The following is a 24,654-nucleotide window of genomic DNA, read 5'->3' on the forward strand; positions in this document are numbered from 1 at the left end:
ATTTAAAGGTGAAGTGGTACCACAATTCAAAGCTGCTGACCAGTCAGTGCATCCTGGAGGATGTGTCAATGACGGAGAAGTATTCGTGTGAGTTACTCTCCCCTCAGCAGAACAGCATCAGCTTACAGTTGACAGTAATGGGTAAGTTATGAAAACGATTATGATATCACACATTTACATTAAGCTAATGTTACTTTCTTATAGTTTTACTTTACTTAAAAAGAAGGTAATTCTGGATACAACGTAAACAACCTCCTTTCCTCATTCCATATGTTGAGAACTTTAACCTATGAAGTGGAATAATAATTCTGTAATTTTGCGATTTTTTGTAGATTGGCTATTATATACCCATTACTTAAAAATCAGAAAATTGGTTGGTTTTCCATACTAATAACCATGCTAATAATGTTATGTCCTGATTACACATCTAGGGCATTTTGATAATGTCATAAGGAAAATCTCAGCATTTTTTGCATTTCATTTAGATGTGCAAAAAGATGATGTTGGGAGTTTAACCTGTGAATTGACTCAGCAGGTGAAGGAGAACGGAATATGGAAAGACGAATTCTTAGAGAATGAGTCAGTGGTAATCGATATAAGAGGTATATGTAGAGGAAGAAGATTATGTTTAAAAGTCTCTGTATATATAAATATTATCCTGATTTTAATTAATGTAACGTGAATATAACGAACAGTGATCAATCTCAAAACCCCATTTAAGGAATGCAAGGTAACGGGTTGAAGAAACGCAAACCAGGGCATACGGTATTACCAGAGGTAGGATCAGGTGTCTTGGAGGCGTTATCAATCCCTGTCGACCGGCTACACCCTCCGTTGGCCCTATATCTTAATCAAGTAAACATTCTATTCCGTAGGCAAAACCAATGTGCCAAAAATGTCATAAAATGATATCAAGCACGTTACACAGCATTTGATCCAATGATAGGTTGGTGAAATATCAATGAAAGTCAAAACTTTAAAATTAATAAGAGGGGATGCTTGCTCTTCCTACGCACCTCACTCAACCTATGGTGTGCCCAGGTGTTCGTATTTGCCCTGTTCTTAATTATAAACCATTTATTGTATTTATGAGATTGGTTATTGTTCGTTGTCTTCAATTTTCATCAATACAAACGAAGCAAGTCAACAGTTGATCTGGCAAGTATTCATCATGTATCTAGAGTTTTTGTCATTGTGTAAGACATTAGGGCTGGTTTATCAAATAACAATTTGCCGTATATGTCACAGACACCTGGTGCATACATTCATCAGCAACAAATGCGATACTATCTCTTTACACGGTGTTATTGAAAGCATTGAATTGAAATACCTTATTGCAAGAAGAACTCCAATCAACCAGGTAAACCCATGCATAGAGATTTGATTTGTGTCGAATTTCTAAATTCCCCATGCCATCTGAAGTAAGTATGTTACTTGATTTATTTTGTCTTTGGTAAATATTATGAATTGCCCGAAACATGCATGTATGCGGACTTTTCTAGTGTTAAAGATTGTTTCACAGATACCACAATTTGGGATTTATGTTGACACGATTTTGAATTTGACTTTGTACGTGGTGTAACTTATTTGGAATTGCAGACCAGAGGATACACCTTTGACGATATATAATCAGACGGATATTGTTTGGTGTGTCGTTCATTAAGGTGTTATCAATAGATTGATCAAATGACGTGAAAACAATCATAGTTTATATCCACGAAGTAGTTAATCATTCGCAGCTGGTAATTCGAGTCAACTGATCTTTGCCTAACGCTGATGAATTGCAAAGTTATTTTTTGAGACGGGAAACAAGCCATTTACATTTGGGCATACCATTTACATCACTGATTGCTTAATAGACAATATGTCCCAATGCCATAAGAAAAATACGATATCCTTGTATATTTCAAATATATATCCATAATGTAGCATACTTCAGCGAATAGCAAAGTCCATGCCTGTATTTTTAATTCACGTTTTTAAAGATAACAAAATAACGCATTGTATAAACATAAAAAGTGATAAATGAAAACCGCTCAGGTGTCATGCTCAAATAAATCCACGGAAGATTCATTGATGGACTGTTACCTATGCAACGTAAGAGACATGTATTCCTGTCTTCAACACTAGTGGGCATTTATATCGATATATTCAACATTAGTAAGTATTTATTTTCCAATTGTCAACGCTTGTGAGTATAGATTTTTGTTTTCCCATAGAATAAACTAATATAGGTGCGTCGCTATGTACAAGTTATATATATTTACCCGGAATGTACAAATTATACGTTTATTTAATATCTACAAGGTTTATGTTTTATTAGTGTCTACAAGCTATAAATGTACTCGGTAAGTATGATGTATACATCTGCTTACTATTTACATGTTATATATTTACTTGGTATGTACACGTTACACGTTTATTCGGTATACGAGTATTTTGTGCGTCCGGAGAGAACGGGATGATAATACTTCTAATAACGACAAACATCACAAACATGGAAGATTGTAAGTATTCAATGTTTCAATCAATATTTCTATCATCTTATTTGAACATTTCAAGAGATCAGAAAAGTGGACGTGTTTCTCTGTTGCTTCGACAATGACATGGTCTGCATGTAGTCGGGATTTTGGGAGAACACGGTCGGATGCTGACAGCTGCTTTGTGTTACCAGGACTTCAGCCATTTCCTTTGAGTTCGGCATTTCGCAAGTTCTATGGCCGATATGGTAATCTGGATCACAGGTACAATGCCTCATTAGATTGGATAATGTCTTACCATGTTCATGCAAACTGTAAGGCCGTTTTTTTAAAATGGTTTTGATACAGATTATCCCGCTTACATGATGGAAACAGAGGGTTTACGGCGGGTGTGGCCGATCAACAACGAATGTTGCCTCCTCCTAGACAGCTGAATCCCCGTCAGTGTTTCTAATGGTTGGTATTTGTCCTATTCTCAATGTGGTGTTCTTAATACGATTTTTGAGATGTATCACGGCTTATTATCTTCAGTATGCCTAGAGGAACGGATAAATGTGAGTAACAGACAGCTATACAGTTCATGACTTAACATTCGATTGCAACATTATTCATTCTTTGATGAACAACCTGCATGATATTTTGAAAGATGGTTGTTGATGAAACAATGAGAATAATGAAACATAATTAATATCATAATTACTGATGATTCAATTTCTCTATTTTTTAATGTCTACTCATTTTATCACTTATGATTTGATAAACCCAGAAAGCTAGATGACACGCATTTTCGTGTTGCTATGTCTAATACGGGGTTTCGATACCCCTGGTACACTTCTTATCCATACTAACAAGATGTCACGTTCTTCATTTTCATTTATAGCCCATCGTCTGGCGTAATATTCAATACAATTTATAATATGCAGGACATTTTGTCTGAAAATGAAAGATGTTTTGTTTTAAATGTTACAAAATATAGTACATTGAGCCCTAACGCGTATACACGTGACGATCTATCATTGCTGTCATGGATGTATTATTTCCAATTCGGCCGATTACAGTCCAAAGTCAGTAGTCAAAACTTATCTGAAATGAATCTAATTCCTTTAACCACAATCAATGAATTTGTTGTCAAACTCCAAATCGTACTATCTCCGTAAGAATGTGATTTAACATTGATTAGGTTAGTATTTGTTTTCTTTCAATCCATGCAGATGATCCCCTGGACACTAAAATACTGCATCTTAATTCCAGTCTGCGTTGTCCAGTGTGGACCAGAACTTAGATGTTTCAACACATTGATTTCAGATGATTTCATCACATGTGTGTTGTATCCTTTGTATCGTAAAATTGCATACATATCTTCGTTAAACTGGCTTAAGAATGATTCAGCTCCTTAAAATGTTCCTAATTTATAGGAATCAGAAGTAACAGTGAAGAGTAGCCATTTCAACCACAGCCTCCAATGATGTTGCAGTCAATACACAGTCCCTGTGCTTACAGTTTACCTATCATTGAGAAATGCAAGTGGTTGTAAGAAAATGTCCATCTTTGTTAGTTCAAACATAGTAAACATGTGTGAAAGTGATCGGCAAAACTCCCATTAGTAGTTTTCATTATATATTTAAATTCCATTTTACGAAAGCTTAATGTTAGTCCGTGCTTTTTAGTACACGGTGAATATATTTAATTGTAAATTGTCGGTATTTTTGAAGTAGGTCGGTATCTTGGTATATTTCCATTCCTTGCAACCAATGCACCTTTTCCTCTCGAGGCCTCGACTCCATTACTTTATGAAATGGATAGGTAGTCGGACATTACCCTATATATTGAAACACTGGCATATGTTCTTTCTGTCCACTTTTTCAAAATTTAAGAAAGTGTTTCGTTTCAGATTTTTAATTTTATCTTATTTTGTAATAACGTTAAGAATAATAAAAAGTACATCATTAACATTTGTATTAATATAGAACCCTGTTGATAGTTCTTACATATGATAATAATTGCTATTGCAATCAGTTGATGGGTTATCAAACATATTTCGATATTGCTTTACTTTCTTGTGCAACCTGTTTGAAACGACGTATGGAACCATAATTATCGACAGCTAAGGTATCCTGATTACGTCGTTCCCGATTATATGCTGAGTAGTATGCACAAATGATAAGTATGTGGTATATCTAATACCACTGAAAGGAAGGGGTTGCGTATTCTAATATTTTCTCGGCAACTATCGAGATATTGCGGATTTCGATTTCAGATTGAATTACGATATGTGAGAGTTAAAAGAATATATATATATTTGTTGAGTCTACATTTTCACAGCTGAATTTTCTCAAAATTTACGCGAGAAAATCTCAGACAAAATATTTATAATTAGATTAATTGATTGATTTAATGCCCCTCTCCATGTTTGTCAATCATATTTAGACGTCAACATTACCTATGAAGGCTGCAAAATTGAGACCTATGATCAGTGCTTACGGCTTTTGAACAGGGAGGAATATTTATTACGCCATACCTGTTATGACATGGGGTCTCGGTTCTTGCGTTCTCATCATAAGGACCGCCCCATTTAGTCTCCGCTTATGACAAACAAGGAGTACTGACGGACCTATTCTAACAAGGATCCCCTCGGGAGCATTCCTAATCAAAAATACAATGACAAAGACGATTGTACACTCGTTATATTCACCGTTTTCTTATTTTACAAAATGATGATCTAATCGTTGTGTATATATTTTCACCAAAACTCTCATTCATCATTTGGAATTCACAAGGATTCCGTTCATCTGTGAAATATATCAACACCCCAATCATCCTACTGAATATATCTGTAACATAAAGAGCAGTGTTAAATCTATATCATTTTTGCTGGGAAAACAAAATAATCTTGATTGTGTTCTGAAATCAAGCACAAAGCTTCCAATGTAGAGGAATGATGAAAATATAATGGAATGAAGTATAAGCTATGTATGTTTCTTCAAATAGTTCATTCTTTGTTACAGATGGGGATTATATCACCAGTAAGAGAAGGAACAATATGGCCACTTGATGCTTCCCATTCTGTTTAATGGACAACCCACTACTGACACTCCACTTCAATTGGCCATACTGTGAATTAGCATCCGCTTCGACCGGAGGGAGAGTGAACCTTCGATGAACTGGGGATTCACTCTGCGGAAATACATTACTCCCATCTGTTAAACTCTTGTTAAACTCTTGTAATTACAGGGAACATCCATGTAGTAATTTCCAGCCTTCGTGACTACGGAAGGTATTGTGTCTATTTATATGATGCTTACATTGCAATTCAAATTCTCATCTTACGTATTGCTTGTTGATATTTCTTACCGTATAGCCACTTTGTAACAAGATCGTAGAGGCTTTAAATGTTGAAAAAGCTCAAAAATCGCATATTTTGTTTACATCTCTCAACTGATTCGATACTCAAGAGCTTGTTCTGTGTCAATCTCTACCCAGAGTTATCGTTCCCGCTACGCTCCAAAAAGTTATATCAAAATGTACAAAAACTAACTTAGCATATCGAACTGTAATGATAATATCTGAGCAAATCAAACACTTCTCTGAATTTTTTTAAAATCAGAAGATGGTAAATATGAGACCCCTGAGCGAATTAGAGGGTTTATATAAATATTCATTCATTCAATAATACTAGTATAATCATGGGATTCGTTGTTTTTGTGAACCTACTTTAAGATTTAAAGCATAAAACTATTATCCATGATGTTATAGGTATAGGTAAGTTTTGCCAAGAATCTTGTCATTTAGACGTTGACAGAGGTGTTGTAGCGCAGCGTAATACGCCCTCTGGTGAGAGATTGGTTATGTGTGTTGTAACATTTCAAATCGAGGCAGGCTAGTGACAAAGAAGTTGTTGGTGCAGGGGTTTGAACAATATCTTTTAAAGTCAATATTTTACAAAGTATATGTCCGTTATAACGATATAGTTTGCCAATACAACATACCATTATGTCAAATGCTGTATGACGTGTTCCATACTGATTGTTAGGTTGTTTTTGGCTAACTGAATTTGACTACGGATTACTCCTTTTAACTGATAAATATATAGGACTTTTTGCGGGTGTGACCAGTCGACAAGGGTTGTTTACTCCTCCTAGACACCTGATACCATCTCTGGTGTATTCAGGGGTCCATGTTTGTCCAACTCTTTATTTTATATTGATTATAGGAGTTATGAAAATGATCACTATCCCTTACCTTCACCTTTCATGTTAATACGTTATCATATTATCTCTGCCAACTTACATTGAAACGCATTGTACAAATAATAAGTAAGTCCGTGACCCACATCATAAATACTAATAAGATATATGGTAGTTTGCCTGGTAACTTTAAATTTGCAAAAGTTACTGCAGCCTTTAAATGAGGGATAGATTAAGTCTCAATAGCAAAAGACCCATTTCTATTTTACAAGCATTATCAAAGTTTTAGAAATGACATGTACCAACAAACATACGCTCTTTTTACAGACATGATATATTACAAAAAACCCAGGCGGACTTCATGCGATTACACTCTTGTCAAAAAATCCTAAAAACAACAGCAACTTACAAGTATGTTTTTTTCTACTTTAGTAAAAACTTTTGATCTTGTAAATCATGAAAATCGTCAATAACTACAATTGACAATGTTCATCTTACCATTTTTCAATAGTTTCTATAATACTTATATTAAAGACGTCGATTTGATGCTGGTTTAGCGGGAGGGGGATGGAAAATTATTTTAATTTTGTAGGTTTTTGAGATCGTTTGTCTAGGTGACAGGTAGAAAAATATCGTTAAATGTGAAAAGTATAATCCTACTTCCTGTCTTGATCGTGTGTATTCTTTTTTTTTTCATTTCTAATAATTCTTTTGTGGCAACATACCATCTATCAGACACCGTTTTACGTTCCGCGTTTTAGCAACACGCATTTTAATGTTCGTTTAACCCTAATAGGAAACCCTTCTAGAAATAAAATGTGAATACATCTGAATATCTGTCTAGACATACAAGTCCATCTACAATAGTAAAGCCACGGTGTTGGTGGTTGTGAGAGTTCCCCAGATTGAACAAAATATTAATTCCTGCCACATACCTATGTTTTTCTTCTCGTTTGTTGATGTGATTAATATTTCTTTTTACAATATTTAAGCCACGGTGCTGGCTGTTGTCAAAGCTTCTGATATTGAACAGAACTTTAATTTCTCTCACACACTTATCTTTTTTTATTATTATTTTTATGTAATTTATATAATTTTAAATGTTATAAGTACATGTATCTGTTGGTTGACTCTTAATTTCTAAACGTTAATGGAAACTCATCAATACTTCGGTTTTTGATAGGAATCAGAAGTATCGAAATCCCGTAGGAATTTCAACCAAACCTTGAATGAAGTGGTTTTTGCACGACCTACTTTATGTATGGTGAATTGAAAATACTCCACGTGTAAAATGGTACACGATGACAAAGATACCCAAGGGTATTTATTCAGGAATTCATCTCTTAACTAATTATGGACAAATTGGCAATTTTTGGTATAAATTACCAGACTACTAACAATTTTCATATCAATGGAAACCATTGGTAAAGATGCATCGAGGAAACTCTGATCAGGTAAAATACCAAACCCATTTACTGAGTATCTGCATGGAAATATACATTTATGATTTTAGATATTGTAGTACAATTAATTATTTCATTTTCATTGATTGCATCAATGAGTATGTTTACGATCAATACATCAAATGTTTTAATGCATTACAGGAGATATATCAGTCATAACCAGATCCACAACAGTTGAAATCCGCAGAAATCAACTCTAAGTTGTTGAAGGACTTATTGAACCACGTTATCTAGCAGTCCATGTCTGAAAGTTACGCCGTTCCGGAATGCACATCGAGGACGATATGCCGAGGGTTGTATACGGAGTGTCAGTATGTGACGATACACGGTACACTGTCCGTCATTGAGAAAATAAAGATAACACACGTGTTCTAATATGGTATGGTAATCTGACGAGAAACTGACGTTCTGTTTGAATATAAATTATATTTAGACATGGCGGATTTGAAATAAATGGTTTAAACTTTCATTTGTTAACTTTCAACAACGTTTCATTATCTACTTTTAAATTTTGAATGTTTATTTGTGATTTCCTAAAATACATTGACTATATCCAATATTTAGAAAAGAAACTTGGAGTAGTAGGCTAATACAAAACTCCAACAACTGTGTACACTTGGCAACTTTTAATCACCATGGAGATATGGCTGAAATATCTTTAACGCGATGTAAAACACCATGATGGCAGTGGACTGATTTCGAAAAGAGACAATCTAAATAAATCTGTTACATAAAAAATGCCCTCAAACGTTCTTAAACTTATATATTTTCAAACTTATCTTCACGGTGATAATCACATACGGAAAGGATTAAACTGTTACCATATACAGGGGGGCATTATGTAGTTTCACATGTTTCATTTTTGAATCTTTGAAAGTGGATGGCTACATGTTTGTCATAATAAGCATTTATTGTATGGAGACAGCGCATTTTATTTATTTTCTATTGGGTTGTTAGATGACGCATTTGAAAGACATGTCTAATTTTCTACCATTTCTTTATATGAGCATTATATATGTTCCTGGTTAGCTATGTCATCTTGTTGTATGGATGCAATGTCACAGTAAAATGTTTCCTTTTTTAAAATTAAGCATAAGTCTTTTTAAACTCTGATACAAATTTTGATGGAATTCATGATAGGTGGGGTCAGGAGCTTAGGCAGAATACCAGAAGCCCCTCTTCACCGGGTACACCTAATGTGAGTCATATATTTTGACCAGGAAAACATAAGTAACCTGTAGTTAAAATCACTATGTAAAGAATGACCTAATAATTGATATGCAGCACGTCAGATTCTGCCGTTGCGGAAATATTATCTTACATTTCAACTTATACATCCCAGAATGCAACAGAAAACCACGCATTACCCAATTTCAGATTGGTTAAGAGACCTGCAGGTTGCTTAATCAGTTCAATAAACCTAAGAGAAAAACATGTATCATCAAACTAAATTATTTCAATGATTGATTAAATATTGTTTATCGTCCCTCTCGAGAATATTTCACTGATAAAGAGAAGTCACCATTGCCGGTGAAGGGCTACAAAATTTAGGCCTATGCTCGGCGCTTATGACCTTTGAGCAGGGAGGGATCTTTATCGCACCACACCTGCTGTGACATGGGACCTCGGTTTTTGCGGTCTTATCCGAAGGACCGCCCCATTTACTCGCCTTCTACGATAAACAATTTCCATGTTGATCCTACCCAAATACTCTATGATAAATTAAAACCACTATGCACCGTATACGATATATTTGTGCATTTTAAAGTTATACTATACATATGGCGCTATATTGCATTATATAAGCGCTTCCTGGCAGTGCAACTAGCTAAAATCACAAAAGTTTACAGACCTTGAAAATATAATTTGCTGTGAAGTTTCTTTATATCGATATTTGAAATAATTTTCCAAACGAAAAGCAGAAAAATGAAGAGAATAAAACAATATCTATCAAATATACATAAACACAAACAAAATAAAATATATTCGATTCAACTTGAATTCAGGATGATCAACGTTCGTTATTTTCACCTTTCATGTGTTACGAGATTGATCTCTATTCGTTTTCTCCACCTTGCTTTCAAACGTTCGAAAGTTTCAAAAACAGTTTTCCCCATCGACTACGTACCTCAAATCGCTTGACTCGACTCTGATTTAGTGTTTTGTCAGTGTGATACGATAGCTTTGGTTAATCGGTTTTCATAGCGGTCTATTATTTATCTGTGAATCCATCATTATTAGGAGCTTACTTGCACATTTGATGCATATACATGTACATTATTTAATAAGTGGGGAAGTGAACAAATCATCTAAACTCTTACAGCGTTTATATGACACAATGGGTAATTCAGGGAGAATTACTTTGTACTGTTAATTCTCTATAAGGAGATACCACTATTTTGATGATATCTGTTATTTTTTGGAGTCAAGGCTTGCATTCGATTACAAAAAACAAACAAACAAGAAAGTGGGATATTTGTGTTTTGATAGCAGTTTGCACTGTCTGCACTGTGTCTCTGTTTGACATTTTGTCCATGTTAATTTCATTTTAGGACAACCTGTTTTTGAGATCAGTTTAATTTGAAAAAATTTCGTTACTTGCAATAGTTTGACTTTTTTTCCCTTAAATATCGAATAGTATCACTCTAAATGAATCCTTTAAAAAATAGAATTGTGAGCACCCTTGTGATCCAAAGATTGGAAAATATTTATGAGTTTAATGCATACTTTGATCATTATTATTGAATTAGTTTCCTTTGTATGTAATTTTATCTAAGATATGCATACTTTACTTTGAAATTACGTGTGTGAATTTCAGTAATGGATGATGAGTATTGGCTTTAGCGAAAAGATTAATGATCACAGTCTCATGAATGATAATTAACCCATCCTCACTTTTTTGTTTAGAATTTTGTTGATGAGTTGATGCATGCAGAGGTTGGATCAGGTGTTAGGAAATGTAAACATCACGTGTCGACCGGTTACACCCGCTGTGAGCCCCGCATGTCTTGATCAGGCAAACGGAGTAATCCGTAGTCAAAATCAATGTGTTAAGAACAGCCTAACAATAATCAATTTACTATTGGGTATTGAAAATTGTGAAACAATATGCTTTCTTATCAGTCATCGTGCTTACAATAAATGGTTACAAACTATAATCCTGGTCTTTCTGTTCATCAGTTGTCTTAGCTTTGTTCACGGTCTTACAAGTGCTGGCATCGACTGTTAACGTCCTTGGATAGGTGATTTGTAATAGTAGGACATGTTCTTTGTGTTGTGGGATCGATAAAGTTTCATGGCAACTACTGGTTTGTCAAAGTTGCGAATAAAGGATGCGTTGAATTTATTTCTTGAAACTTCTTGAAACTTGTGTGGAAATTCTCAGTGTAATACCCCCCAAAACTTGAAAATGTAGCTATCCACCCAAATCATGACGTGGAATTCTAATTAAATCAAACGATTGAATAAATCTAAATGAACGTATTTCTACGATTCCATAAAAAATATCGATCACTAGAATTTGAGGTAACCCTACGTTGGTTTGTATATCTGTATATATCTCTGAATACCCAACGTAGATTGTATTCCTTTTATATTTGTTTGTACATAATATCTTTAAACAAAGTTTTAAGTCATCATTAATTGGCATACAATCGGAATACAACACTCGTCGCGAATAGATGGATAAGTTCCGCGTACTACAGTGTAAGTACATACATCCGGAGATTTTGATGATTCTACTATCAGCCAATGTAGCCTATTGTGATCTATTAACACGATAAAGTCAATGGCTGAGAGTGCATTTCCGTCTGTTACAATTGTAAAATAACAGTCAGTTCAACATTTGATATGTTACTTTCTATTTGATGAGATTCTCAGATAAAGAATTTAAATGCATTTTACATGTTTAATGGGTTGACTTTCTTATGTTATTTGCTAAATAGAATGAGCAAAAATAGGCAAAACTTACTTTAATTCCTAAAAAGAAACAGTGACGAGATAATCAATTCTACACTGTAGAGACATATACCGTACCACATTCCTGAGTTCGTGTGTATATCAATCAATATAAATATATGTATATATCTGTCTATTTACATTAATCCTCGCTACCTTATTCTAGAAATTAGATAGAATCACCTGGATACTACAATAGTTTATTTGATATTTGTAACATTTCTTGTTTGATAAAGTGTTACCAAAATGCACAAAGGCTAAGCCCGTTCTGGGTCCGAACTCTGTGATACCATTACTGTAGAAAGGGGTCTAACTCTTACCCAGATAAAGAAAACTACCCACTCGCTTCAATTGCCTAAACAACCAGAAACTAGGTGCGATATGCGTAATTTGCCGGTCTCCTTGCATAGAATAATGTTATAACTAACTATATGTCCCAGCAACATGTTCTTGAAATAACAGAGATATTCGTCATAGCTCTCTAGATTCCACCTGTTTGTTGTTAGTAGGACAGTTACCGGTCCAGGTCAACTGGTTGTATCTTGCCTATGACAGCAGTGGAATTCAGACTAATGTGGAAGATTTTGGTCCTATCAATTAAAATTTCATACCAAATATACGTTAGTTACTTCCTCATACATGTACTTTAATAATGTTTCTATATTCGTTCTATCTTGGTTGTTTCTTTTAGAAAAGATCAACTCCTGACTCTATCTGCTACTAAAGACCTGAAATACCTGAATCTTGAAAGAAGGTGAAAATGGGTAAAACTGATCTAAATGAAATAAAATAGACAAAAAAGATTAAGAAAGCCAAAAAATAATGTTCAATCTATTTCTCTAGGTCCAATGTCACAAGAAAAATGTTTTGATCAGTTGTAAGGTTTTTAAGATTAAGTATACAGTGTCTTTCATTAAAATGACAGTTGATGCTGCTGAGGAGAAATTGAGTCGTGTAACGTCTACACGAAGAGCATTATGAACGTATGAGGAAGTAAGCAGCGGACATCTGATGTGAAATTTTAATCGATACGTCCGAAATCCCTGTAAAATGAACATGTTTATCAATGACATAAGGCCTCGTGTATTGCAAGTTTTAAATCTTAGAGAAAATTCGAGTCTAAATATTTATGCAATTTAATCATTATCGTCAAAAAAGCGAATGTATTTCAATACACTGTCCTTTTTATATTGTCAAGTCACACCTCATTGACAGGAGAGCTATTGCGTTGTCACATGAAAAAAAACCCAGCAAATATCTTTGAAACTAAAATGATTTCCTTCACGAATAGACGAAAATCATATACCTTGTATTCTTATTTCATTAACAAGCCCTGTGGAAAATGACTCATGCGTTACATTAAATTTGGAATTTCAGAACTATAGATATCTGTGTCTGGGTTCGTGTCCGGGTTCTTGTTTGCCCTACTCTGGTTTTGTATTATTTATAGGAATGAAATTGATCACTATTCCTTGATCTTCACGTTTGATGAATCCTTTCCGATCTTTCCAAATGTGGAGTTAAGAGATTGTTTAAATATTGGCAAGGTTGAACTCCAGCATCTTTGCATATTTTTTATAGGAAGTCCAGAGTATTTTACGTAGAATCAGAGTAGTGTGTAACAAATTAACGGGTTTTTTTATGACTGATCACAAGATATGTATGTTCCTGTGCTCTATTTCAATTCAGAAAGCAACTGACAAGGGTTTGAAAAGTCCTCTATAACGTCAGCATTTCGTACATTCTATCATATTTACTTAGTGATTTAATTCGCAAATAGGAACTATCACTGGGTCCAATAATATCTGACGTGTTTCGTACCAGATGTTAGGTCTTTCTTTACACATTTATTTCAACTACTGATTACGCCGTTTACCTAATCAAGACAAAAGGCCCAGGACGGATGTGGCCGGTGAACAGGGAATGCTTACTCATTCTTGGCACTTGATCCAACCTCTGTTCTGTCAAGGGGTCCTTGTTTACCCTATCCTTGATTTTGTAATCTTTTAAAATTATGAGATTAATCACTGTTCATCTTCTTCACCTTTCATCCACAAGTCAATTGAAATGAAGACATGGCACAGATACACTGATCCTTTGGGAATCCGGGTTAGAATGGTCATTACTACCCCTTGCTTGTCGTAAGAGGTGATTAAATGGGAGGGTTCTTCGGATGAGACCGCAAAAACAGAGGCCCGGTGTCACAACAGATGTGGCACGATATATATTCCTCCCTGCCCAAAGGCCATAAGCGCCGAACGTAGGCCTAAATGTTGGAGGCCTTCACCGGCAATGGTGACGTTTCCATATCAGTGAAAAATTCCCTCAAGGGACGTTAAACAATTTACAATATGTTTAGAATTTCAATAGCGGAAGTGTCGTGCGGTTATTTTGAAAAGTTTACATAGCAATGACCTATGAGATTTAAGTGTATTATTATTACATGTTCGATTGCGAATCCCGGGGTTGTGTTGTCACTTTCTAGCACACGCACGCTCTTCTTGAGCAAGTCTCGTTTTTTTTATGTTAGTTATATTTGAATTAAAACAGCAATTTCTTTTGTTGTTGTTGTTGTAAAAATGAGGGTCCGCCATTTATTTTGTTTACCTCGCATTATATTGCCGCGGACACACAGGTTTCCATAGTTTTTCACAAACGTTGTGATTTTTATCTATGGTTTTTCCTGGGTGGCGAGGGAAGCATATTTTTGATATCTTGAAAATATAAGTATTACAAGTTTGTGTTTTGTCAAACAATGTCTATGATTGCTTTGTATTACGTGTTGTTTCTGGTGTATATGTACTCAAAATAAATATCATCTCGCACGATGCATTGTATTATAAAATTGATGTTTCACTGGTTTGTTTGTTTACTTAGAAATGTTTACATAACACAAATTATGTTTTTTATTCCTGCATTTAGAAGGTCAAATTGTTGGCTGTCAACATTAAATGAGTTATATTTTAATGTTTGACATAAAAAATGAAACTCATCAACTCTTCCATTTATTTAGTCGTATTGCTGTTTTTCTATTTGATGATTCAAATTGGCTAAAAACTGTAATAATAATAATTGCATCATTCATTTACAACAAATTGGATGTTAGAATTACAAATTGCAAGTCAGTCTTGTATTTTTGGTATTAAAAATCAAAACACGAATAACTGTAGAAGCAACAAATTAACAAAACAAAATGGATCATAATATTTTCAATGAATGTATGTAAAGATTATCTCTATCTATTTGTTTTTCTCTCTTTTTTCCCTTTTACATACGTGTTACTTTTAGAGCCTTGCTTTGCGGACGGACTTTCGGCCCGTCCAAGCTTCGCCCGGTAATACATGTATATATATATATATATATATATATATATATATATATATATATATTGGGATAAATCTCCGATATAATCTTCTAGAGTGCTCGACGTGGCCTCACGGAGCTACATAAATTGACGATCAGATGGAGTTCAATCACATAACATTTATTTCTCTACAGGCTGTTTCGTGAGGGGATGGTTTCCCCTCACTCGTCGGGAGAAAAATGACATCTAACGAAAAACATCCGCGTGGCTGAGAATATGTTACACAGAAACATACTGGATAGTTGCTAAGCATGATTACACACAGGATTGAGTAAATAGAAATTTATGGGAATGACGGCAAGTGCTGACAAGTTCTGAACGCTTATTCAATGAAGATTTTTCGGGATGACATATTATAAAGAATTTCTCTAGAATACAGAGGTTGCACTTTTTTGAAATGTTTGAGTATGATGATGTTTTTCCTAAAATTTCCCACTTGATTTTGTAGTCAATATTTTTGTCTTTCAATGTCCATATGAATTTGCTGAGCTCGGTGGTATTCTTTTTCGTGGAATTACGGAATGAATGAGTGTGGTTGGCGTATCTTAATTTGAACTCGGTGTCTGCTAGTCCCACGTAGCTCTCTTCTTGTCCATTATCGGCTCTGACTCTAGCTAAATACACAATTCCGTGGGCGCGACATTCACCGTTGAGCGGGCATTGGTCTTTGTTTCGGCAATTACACCTGTTACATGTATCTCCGGTCTGGCCCACTTGTTTAATTGAAGCGTTATGCGAGTCAATTACATTTTGCATGGATGGCATACAACTGTATGATATTTTAATAGTGTTTCTGTTGATAATCGGGCGTAGAACATGGCCTATCGGGAAACACTCATCTATAATTTTGAGAAACTGTCTACCCAAGTTTGTTTTTACGTTACTATCATATGGGGGGTTAAACCATGTGATGTTACGGGAACGATTTCTTCTGCTGTTCTGTTTAGTTTTGGCTGATTCGTCGTATGTTAGCTTGTATTTATAGCCGCTTTCATCAAGTGCTTTTTGGTATATGCCGGCGGCTTTGACGAATTTCTCTTTGTCCGATGAAATTGATGACAATCGGTGATTGATGCCTGATGGTATAGCTTTAAGTATGGAAGGCGGGTGGTTATTGCCGGAGTGTACGTAACGCGGAATGTTGCCGGGTTTCAAATACGGGGAATGTTTACTTGTATGTAAGTTCAACGTTACGTCCAAATAGTTGACCACCTTCTTGTTGGCATCTATAGTGATACGGAGACCATGATCCTCAAATATCTTGCACAGACGTTGTTTTATCTTCTCTGTGACTCGTGCGCTGCATTTCGTAACGCCTAGTCCGTCGTCTCTGTATAGTCCTTGCAGCACTTGCCGTCATTCCCATAAATTTCTATTTACTCAATCCTGTGTGTAATCATGCTTAGCAACTATCCAGTATGTTTCTGTGTAACATATTCTCAGCCACGCGGATGTTTTTCGTTAGATGTCATTTTTCTCCCGACGAGTGAGGGGAAACCATCCCCTCACGAAACAGCCTGTAGAGAAATAAATGTTATGTGATTGAACTCCATCTGATCGTCAATTTATATATATATATATATATATATATATATATATATATATATATATATATATATATATATATATTATAGCTCTTTGAACGAATAAGGCATGTCCTAATTCGCTCCGCTTTTAACATTGATTGGCAAGCCTAAAGACCAAGAAACATGTAGTCTGCGTTGTAAATACGTTTGTAAATTAGTGTAGTTGTAGTGCTAGATGTATTTATATGTAGTTTTTGTTATTATGCTCTGTTGATATTGGCCACATTATGTAATTCTTTTCGTTTGTCTTGAAGAAGGGACGGGTCGTCCCGAAAATTTGACAATCTGGTTGTTCGTGACGTTGGTCATTTTAGTGCTTTGTATATATATATATATATATATATATATATATATATATATATATATATATATATATGATGTTACAGTGATTCAGCAGTCTCTTTTGAATTCGGCATTTCGCAAATTATATATGCGTTATAACGATCTAGTTTGCCAATACAACCTATCATTAGGTCAAATGTTTTCCAATGTGTTCCATACCAAATATGCCCCAATAACTATACCCTATACGCTGTAATAACAACGCTCTTTGAAATAGGTGCCCATGCCAAATGTATGTTTATGTTGAAAAATTTAATTCTGTTGAATAGGCCTTCTAATTTATAATATCTATACGATCCATCGATGTAATTGCTGCCGATAAAATCCAAGCAGCCAAGGCGGCACTTGAAGTCAAACTAATTGACATCTTTATCACTACATCTGATATAGTTGTACTTCGTTACAGGTTCATATCATGGAGGTAATTATCTCGAGAATAAAAGAATATGTCAAGAACGTCCGAAAGGTGTTTGAAAAGTCTGTAGGAATATCTTATTAAGACAAATATAATCAATATCGATGAAACAGAAGACATATTGAAGTCATTATCAATATTTTACGGCGAAGTATTCAGTACATTGTTTGAATGTAAACATAGAATACATGATATAACAGGCAATGTCGACTCTGAAGTATTGTATCAATCTATATTGTTCAACAACCTGATTTGGTGTAATGGTAAACTTCTTTGCTATGTAAATTGATTTTTTTTAAATAAGAGACCTGTTTGATGAAAACGGAAATTATCATGGTATCAATTATTTTTCTTATATTCCTGTAAACAAGTCTAACTAGATTTACGAATTACCACACTGAAACAAAGTAAACAAACTACATGTAATATATAAGTATCACCATACTTCAAAAAGCGTCTTTATAAACACAAAAACGCAAGTAATATTTTGCAAGAAAGTAAACAGATAATACCCCTGAACTTGATAAATAGCAAAATCAAACATCATAATTTTATCAACAAAACTTTTATACAATCCTTCTGTGAGAGATTCTGGTTGAAAAGTTTTTATTTTTATTTTGAGAAAAACAAAACAAATATCTATACTTATAAATGAGCGTATTTTGACAATCAACTCCAAAACGCTTGTTCCAGAGTTACTGCTTGCACCTTTAATACTGTTTCATATGTCAGGTGAACTACGTAAGCTATGCAATAGAATCTTACTTGATTAGTAAATTTCGTAGAATTAATTAAAACTGCTTTTGTTTTCGATAAACTACCCTGAAATAGCAAAAATGAGAGTAAAGTGGGGGACACGCATTGGCGGTTCTAAGTATGTTTTCATTTTCCTTTTAATGACAACGTAAAATTTAAGAAATGAACAGCACTTTTGAGCTGTTCATGTTCAATTTGAACGGATTTGGATTTGAGGCAAATTCTGTGAATCACGTTAGCGAATGTACCACACATTCACACGATTCACGGGAAATTTGCCTCAAATCGAAATCCGTTTATATTGAACATGAACAGCTCAAAAGTTCTGTTCAATTCGTATATTTATATTCATTTATTAAAACATCGTTTGTTTACATTGCTTCTATTTTGTTGCATAAAACGAACTCCAAGCCTCTGTCACAGTGGTAATTGTGAGGTACGTCAACACATAGACATGACGTCACATTTCGTCTCACCCTGCTTGTTATCAACATTGCAAGTTGCACTGCATTTTGGAGGTAGGAAACCGCAAGATTGGGATGATAATCCACGTAAGTTTATAATCGTAATCCAAAGGTGTGACTTGCGAGATCTTTGAAAAAAATGTTGTATTTTTTCAAATCATTTATGCTCCCTCACTCGCGTGCTTTAAACTAGTTTATATTCCGTTCGTAGTCAATATGAACGAATTGTGTCGCGCGCTGAAATTGGTTGGTTTATAGAGGAAAATGTGATTTGTAATGTAAATATAATACAATATGGAGTAAATCCGTTGTTTGTCGATGCTTGCTTTTGACCTTACAGAAGAAAAAAAGTTTAGGGATTGCTGTACAATTATGCCTGTCCGTTTCTGTAATCGGTAATTTTAGTTTTGAATCAGCCTTATGAAAATTTCCAGAACGAAGCGCCAATAACAAGGCAACATAATAGACACCTAGGTCCACGACCAATCGCACATTCTCGGGCCTCTCCGACAAGCTGAGAAGTTACGATTGGTGTACAACATGATCAGTATAAGGTGGTGTAAGTGTTCAGTGTCAGTTATACTTATAATGGTTTTGATTAGGCCCATATTCATCATTTTGTGAAGCTTTATAATTATATCACCAGCGATCTGAAACATCGTTTGTTTTAAAAAGACGATATCCATCTGATATTTTTGATGTTCTTATTTTTGCAGTATTTCTAGAAGTCGCTGTTACGATGTTTTGACATAATTTGTTAACAGTTACTGATATGCACATATTTATGGATAAACGCAAACAAAGTTTTGTGATGATACAGGTCTTGAAAGTAAGTAAAACGTAGAAAAATGTCCAGTATGTAAAACTTATACGGTGCCAATTTTGATGAAACAGATGCGCATTTCGACAGATATTGTCTCTTCAGTGATGCTCAACCGAAATGTTTGAAATCCGAAATAACAATGAAGTTTTAGAGCTATTATAGGGAAAAACAGCCTGCCAAAATAAAGTGGAGTCAAATTCGTCTAAGGATAAGAGCTATGCATGAGGGAGATAATCCTTAATTTTGAAATGAATTTCTAAATGTTATAACAGCAATTAAATATACATCCGTATTTTCAAGCTAGTAACGAAGTACTTAGCTACTGGGCTGTAGAGACCCTCGGGGACTAACAGTCAACCAGCAGAGGCCTCGACTCAGGGGTCATAATGTAAAACTTATACGGTACCAATTTTGATGTCAGATATCGAATGACCAGGGGCTGTTCAAAAAGTTTGCGTCTTATAACTTTAAAGTTTAACATTTTTACGGAATAAGTCAAAGAAACGATGCCATTGGCGAAAAGAAACGGGGTTGTTCATAATTTCGCCATTTAATTATCGTACAGGACAAAAACTACCATTATAAACAAATGTAATACATAATAATATCATTTATTTATATAGGATTTCACAATTAGTTACATTAACTAGTTTACATTGTGGTCCTGTCTATAACATATATACATATCGAGAACATATATCACAAAGCATGGAAATATCACAATTTATATACATACAGATAAGAACTAAATAAAAAGAGAGAATAAACACACGAGTATCATTGACGATCAAAATAATGTTTTAGATAGGCTGATTTCAAAGATCTGGTAGTTGTGCATTTTCTTATAAAATCTGGTAATGAGTTCCATAAAATTGCTGCTGGAATGATAAAATACCTTCTAAAATATTCTGTTTTGGCTCTTGTGACATCATAAAATTAACAGAGCTCTGTCTTGTATTTCTTGTGTTTACCTCATTCACAAATTTAAAAACATGCAAATACCCTGGAGTCATATGATGTAACTTTAAACATAAGAATATTTTCTCGATAAATAAAATAGTTAATCAAATGCATTCATCACAAATTTGATGGCATACAAGAAGTTGACACTGAATGAGGTACTTTGATATGTAAAATGATCCTTGCTGCCCTCTTTTGTAATTTAAAAAGCCTATCAATATTTGTCATTTTCTTTGTAGTCTGCCATACTGTACAACAATAATTAAAATGAGGAAAAGCAATAGTATTGTAAATTTTGAGTAGTGCCTTCTTTGACAAAAAAGTACCCTTAAAACACTTAGTTTCTGACTAAGTTTTTTTAACATAAGGCACCTGTGTGATAAAACCACGTATGACATCCATTGATGTAAACACCTAAAGGTTAGCAACATTTGACATTTTCTATAGAAATTTCACAAACATCAATACAAAGGTTTCTACATTTCGATAATTACTGTGACGTTCCTATTAAAATAAAGTGTGTTTTCTTTAAATTTATTGTCAATTTGTTCTTATGCACCCATTCCATAGAATTTATAAGATCATCCTTTTAACTTTTTTCAATCACATCTAAAGATTTATCAGAAACATCTTCCGTGGTATCATCTGCATATATATTGACTGCAGAGTGCTTGAGACATGTTGGGTTGTCATTTACAAACATAATAAAAAACAGAGGATCCAATATAGAACCCTGAGGGACTCCGATTGTAAGATATTTTTCCTTTGAGATGGTCCCTTTCCATTTGACATATTGCGATCTTTTATATAGATAAGAATGATACCATTTAAAAGTTGGTTTTTTTTCACAGATACCATAAGATAAAAATTTGTGGATCAATACATTATGATTAACTCTGTCAAATGCTTTACTTAAATCAATAAAAAGTACACCTGTAAGTTTCCCTTTATCAATTTTCTCAAGCCATTTGTCAATGATATTATGTAAAGCAGTTTCTCAAGAGTGTTTTGGTCTGAAACCTGATTGATGCTCTGTTGAAAAATTATTTGCATTCAAATCCTCGTAAAAGGTGTAAAACATGTCTTTCCATAGTTTTACTAATGATTGGTAAAGGTTGCATCACTCTATTTATGTGGAGGTTCACATCGAATCATGGCCGAAAGAAAATAACTCCTGGAACTTTGCATGTTTTATGGGACTTTCCTTATGAGGTAGGCTCTCCAATTTTTTGTGAGATGTAAATATAAGTATTGTGTTTGAAATTTTGTGAGTAAAAACCATGAAAGAAGGATTTAAATATTTTTTTGAATTTTTGTTGTAGAGGTGGGTGATTTGGCTTTTGACCAGCTGCTTTTGCACGTGCTTGACTTCGATGTAAACAAACTCTCACGCCTTGCTGGATGGGTATGTATTTTTTGGTATGAAAATGCTCATTAAGAACTGTACTACATGATGTGAAAGTACAACTTCTGAAAAGTTTACTTTAAGGAAGCAGGGTCAGGTCAAAGGTGAGTAATTTTGGTAAGAACATATAGGCAAAATTAATAGAGTGGTGCAACCTGCAGCGAGGCAATCCGGGAGGTAAATGTTTACATATACACGTGTTTGGTGTACTTTTTTAAATCGAGATGGGGAGTCTGGGTAATTACATAGACATATTTAAAAAAAACAATGGATGCCACGTGGCGAGAAGAGAAATTAGCAGTTTTATTAGAGAAGGTAGATAGGGGTAGGGTCAATGGGTTGGGGTGTAATTTTTATGATGTTAACTTGGCTACAAACAGACGGGGTAGGGGGAATATCTATGGCAGAGTTAAAATAACATTTCCAGAGGGTACACGTAAAGTTTTATTGGCACACAGGCTCATGTACATGTTACATACAAATGCATTACACATTCCACATAATAAACATGTATCACACATATGTCACAACAGTCTTTGCATTAATCCACTTCATTTAAGTTTAGAAGCACCACACATAAATAACGAAAGGCAAACATGTACACATTTAGTACCTAAAGTTTGTCTGAAGCACCCGGGATATCCAGATTGTCTTTTTGAAAGTTAAATCGAGGTAAGTCAAATTTCACTCGACACTATTTTTTTTCCCCTGCTTACTGTAGGAGTGTTCGTTACTTTTCCTTGGGCTACACTGTGGTAAGGGGGGATCACTCATGCCCTTCAGATACCCTGTTTGAGTCTCGGTCCCTCTCTGGAAATATAGATTGAATTTTTCTCTCATAAGGACTTGTCTCCTGGTACGATAGGTCTTAGATATTTTCCTCTGTTTGCTGTGTTCGTACAACTCTTGCTTTCTTTTCAGTTGCCGCGTAAGACGAGTGCCTTCAGGAATTGATGAACCGAGTGCAGCACACTTGAGGGCAGTCGATTTTCCGGGTCCATGGTTCATCCGGTGTATAGAGGAGAAGATCTGAGGCTCAAAGTTCCGAGAACAGGTAACATTCTTTGGGTTGGATTTTGAATACCCGCGATGTAGTCCCTCAGACTTCTGAGTGTTGGTCCCATATCTGGTGGCTATGAGTGCTGTCCGGCTGAATCGGAAGTTTATGAGCTGGCGTAAGGTTTCCTCATCGTCATCAGTCGGGTTACGTGTTATGGCATGGGTTGGGAGGTAGTCTTTGGCCCAGTGTCTTTCGGGTGTGCCGCCACAGACGACGGAGAGAGTGTTCGGCACAGGTCTTGCCACATCTGCCCGAGTAGCAGTGTATTATGGCATCCGTGGCATAACTCAGGGTGTTGACCAGCTTTCCTGCGTCACCTCGGAACTTCTTGACTGCTACGTCGTATTCTGCGGTGCATTTCTTCATGAAGTCCACCGAGAATTTTCTTTTGACGGCCAGTTTTTGGGCAGCTGTACGTCCAGGAAACATTCCCTCGCTGAACTTGGCATTGTCAACTGCTTTTTTCTGGGACTGGGCTAGATGACGGGTGTCCCTCAAGGATTCTACCGCTTGACCAGACTCGGCCATGGCCCTCTCGACGCCCCGGAAAGCAGCACTATCCCCGTCTGTGGTGAAGTGGCTGATTAGTGTGGGCTCTTGATCGTTGAGAAATTCCCGGCAGATTTCCTCTGTTGCCTTGTCCTCCCTCCCTATGGCATCCTGTAGTTGTAGGTTGGCTGTGTATTTTCCAGGGTGTTCCGGGCACGGGATTTCCTGTGATCTTCTCTTGCAGAGCTTGTTTTTGGTGATGCAGCCAATATTTTTTTTTCTCTTCCGTTACATTTTCAGACAAAGGATTTCTGTCTCGAGACCAGTACAGAGGATTATTGTACCGCCCATCACCTTCCACAGGTATTGGTGTATCCCGTGGGAACCCACAGTTCTCGATGAGGTCTTTGAGGTGAGCCCTTTCTCTTCGTAAGTCCTCCTGAACCATTTCCACAATCATGGGCCCAACCTTGTTTGCATTTTGTTGTAAACAATTGGCTGAGGGCGCTGGACAGTTGAGGGCATGGGAAATTTCCTGCAGTCCAGTTCCCATGATGGGATTGTCCAGGAGGGCTACCCACACAGATAGGTTTGGCTTTGCTGGCTTGGGTCCACGTTTTCCGGTGTCGACTTCCTCGTAGAGTTTGGTACTCTGGCTGTGGTAAGTGCAGTACTTGCACTTTAGGCTCTCTACCCAGCAGACTCCCTTTTGTTGTTCAGCTGGGTAGTCAAATTGAAGGTTGGTTGGGCAGTTTGGGCTCTCTAGTTTGTGCTGGTGGTAAGCTAAGTTGACCATTTCACACAGTTTTCCCATGTGAAAAAGTATGTATGTGTTCTTCTCGTTGTCGGGGATGCAGGGAATTTTGGTCTCGTCACAGGTGCCCCTTGGCCGCAGTTGCATGATGG

General features: G+C 35.6%; 1 protein-coding gene and 1 long non-coding RNA gene across 3 annotated transcripts in view; both read left to right on the plus strand.

Annotated features, from left to right (window-relative positions):
• LOC125665416 (leucine-rich repeat-containing protein 15-like) overlaps window positions 1-24,654 on the plus strand; it is a 996,853-nt gene that overhangs the window by 824,744 nt on the left and 147,455 nt on the right. The gene's annotated exons all lie outside the window — the stretch shown is intronic.
• Window positions 1,840-15,093, plus strand: LOC125666106 (uncharacterized). Of its 2 annotated transcripts, XR_008799046.1 has the most exons (5): window positions 1,840-2,728; window positions 2,829-2,936; window positions 5,486-5,754; window positions 7,848-8,118; window positions 8,269-15,093. It is a non-coding gene; the product is annotated as an uncharacterized LOC125666106 (long non-coding RNA). The 2 variants fall into 2 exon arrangements; XR_007366517.2 differs by lacking the exons at window positions 1,840-2,728; window positions 2,829-2,936 and having other exon boundaries at window positions 5,491-5,754; window positions 7,848-7,984.

This window comes from Ostrea edulis, chromosome 10, assembly GCF_947568905.1.
Source record: "Ostrea edulis chromosome 10, xbOstEdul1.1, whole genome shotgun sequence".
In the NCBI taxonomy this organism is placed as follows: Eukaryota; Metazoa; Mollusca; class Bivalvia; order Ostreida; family Ostreidae; genus Ostrea; species Ostrea edulis.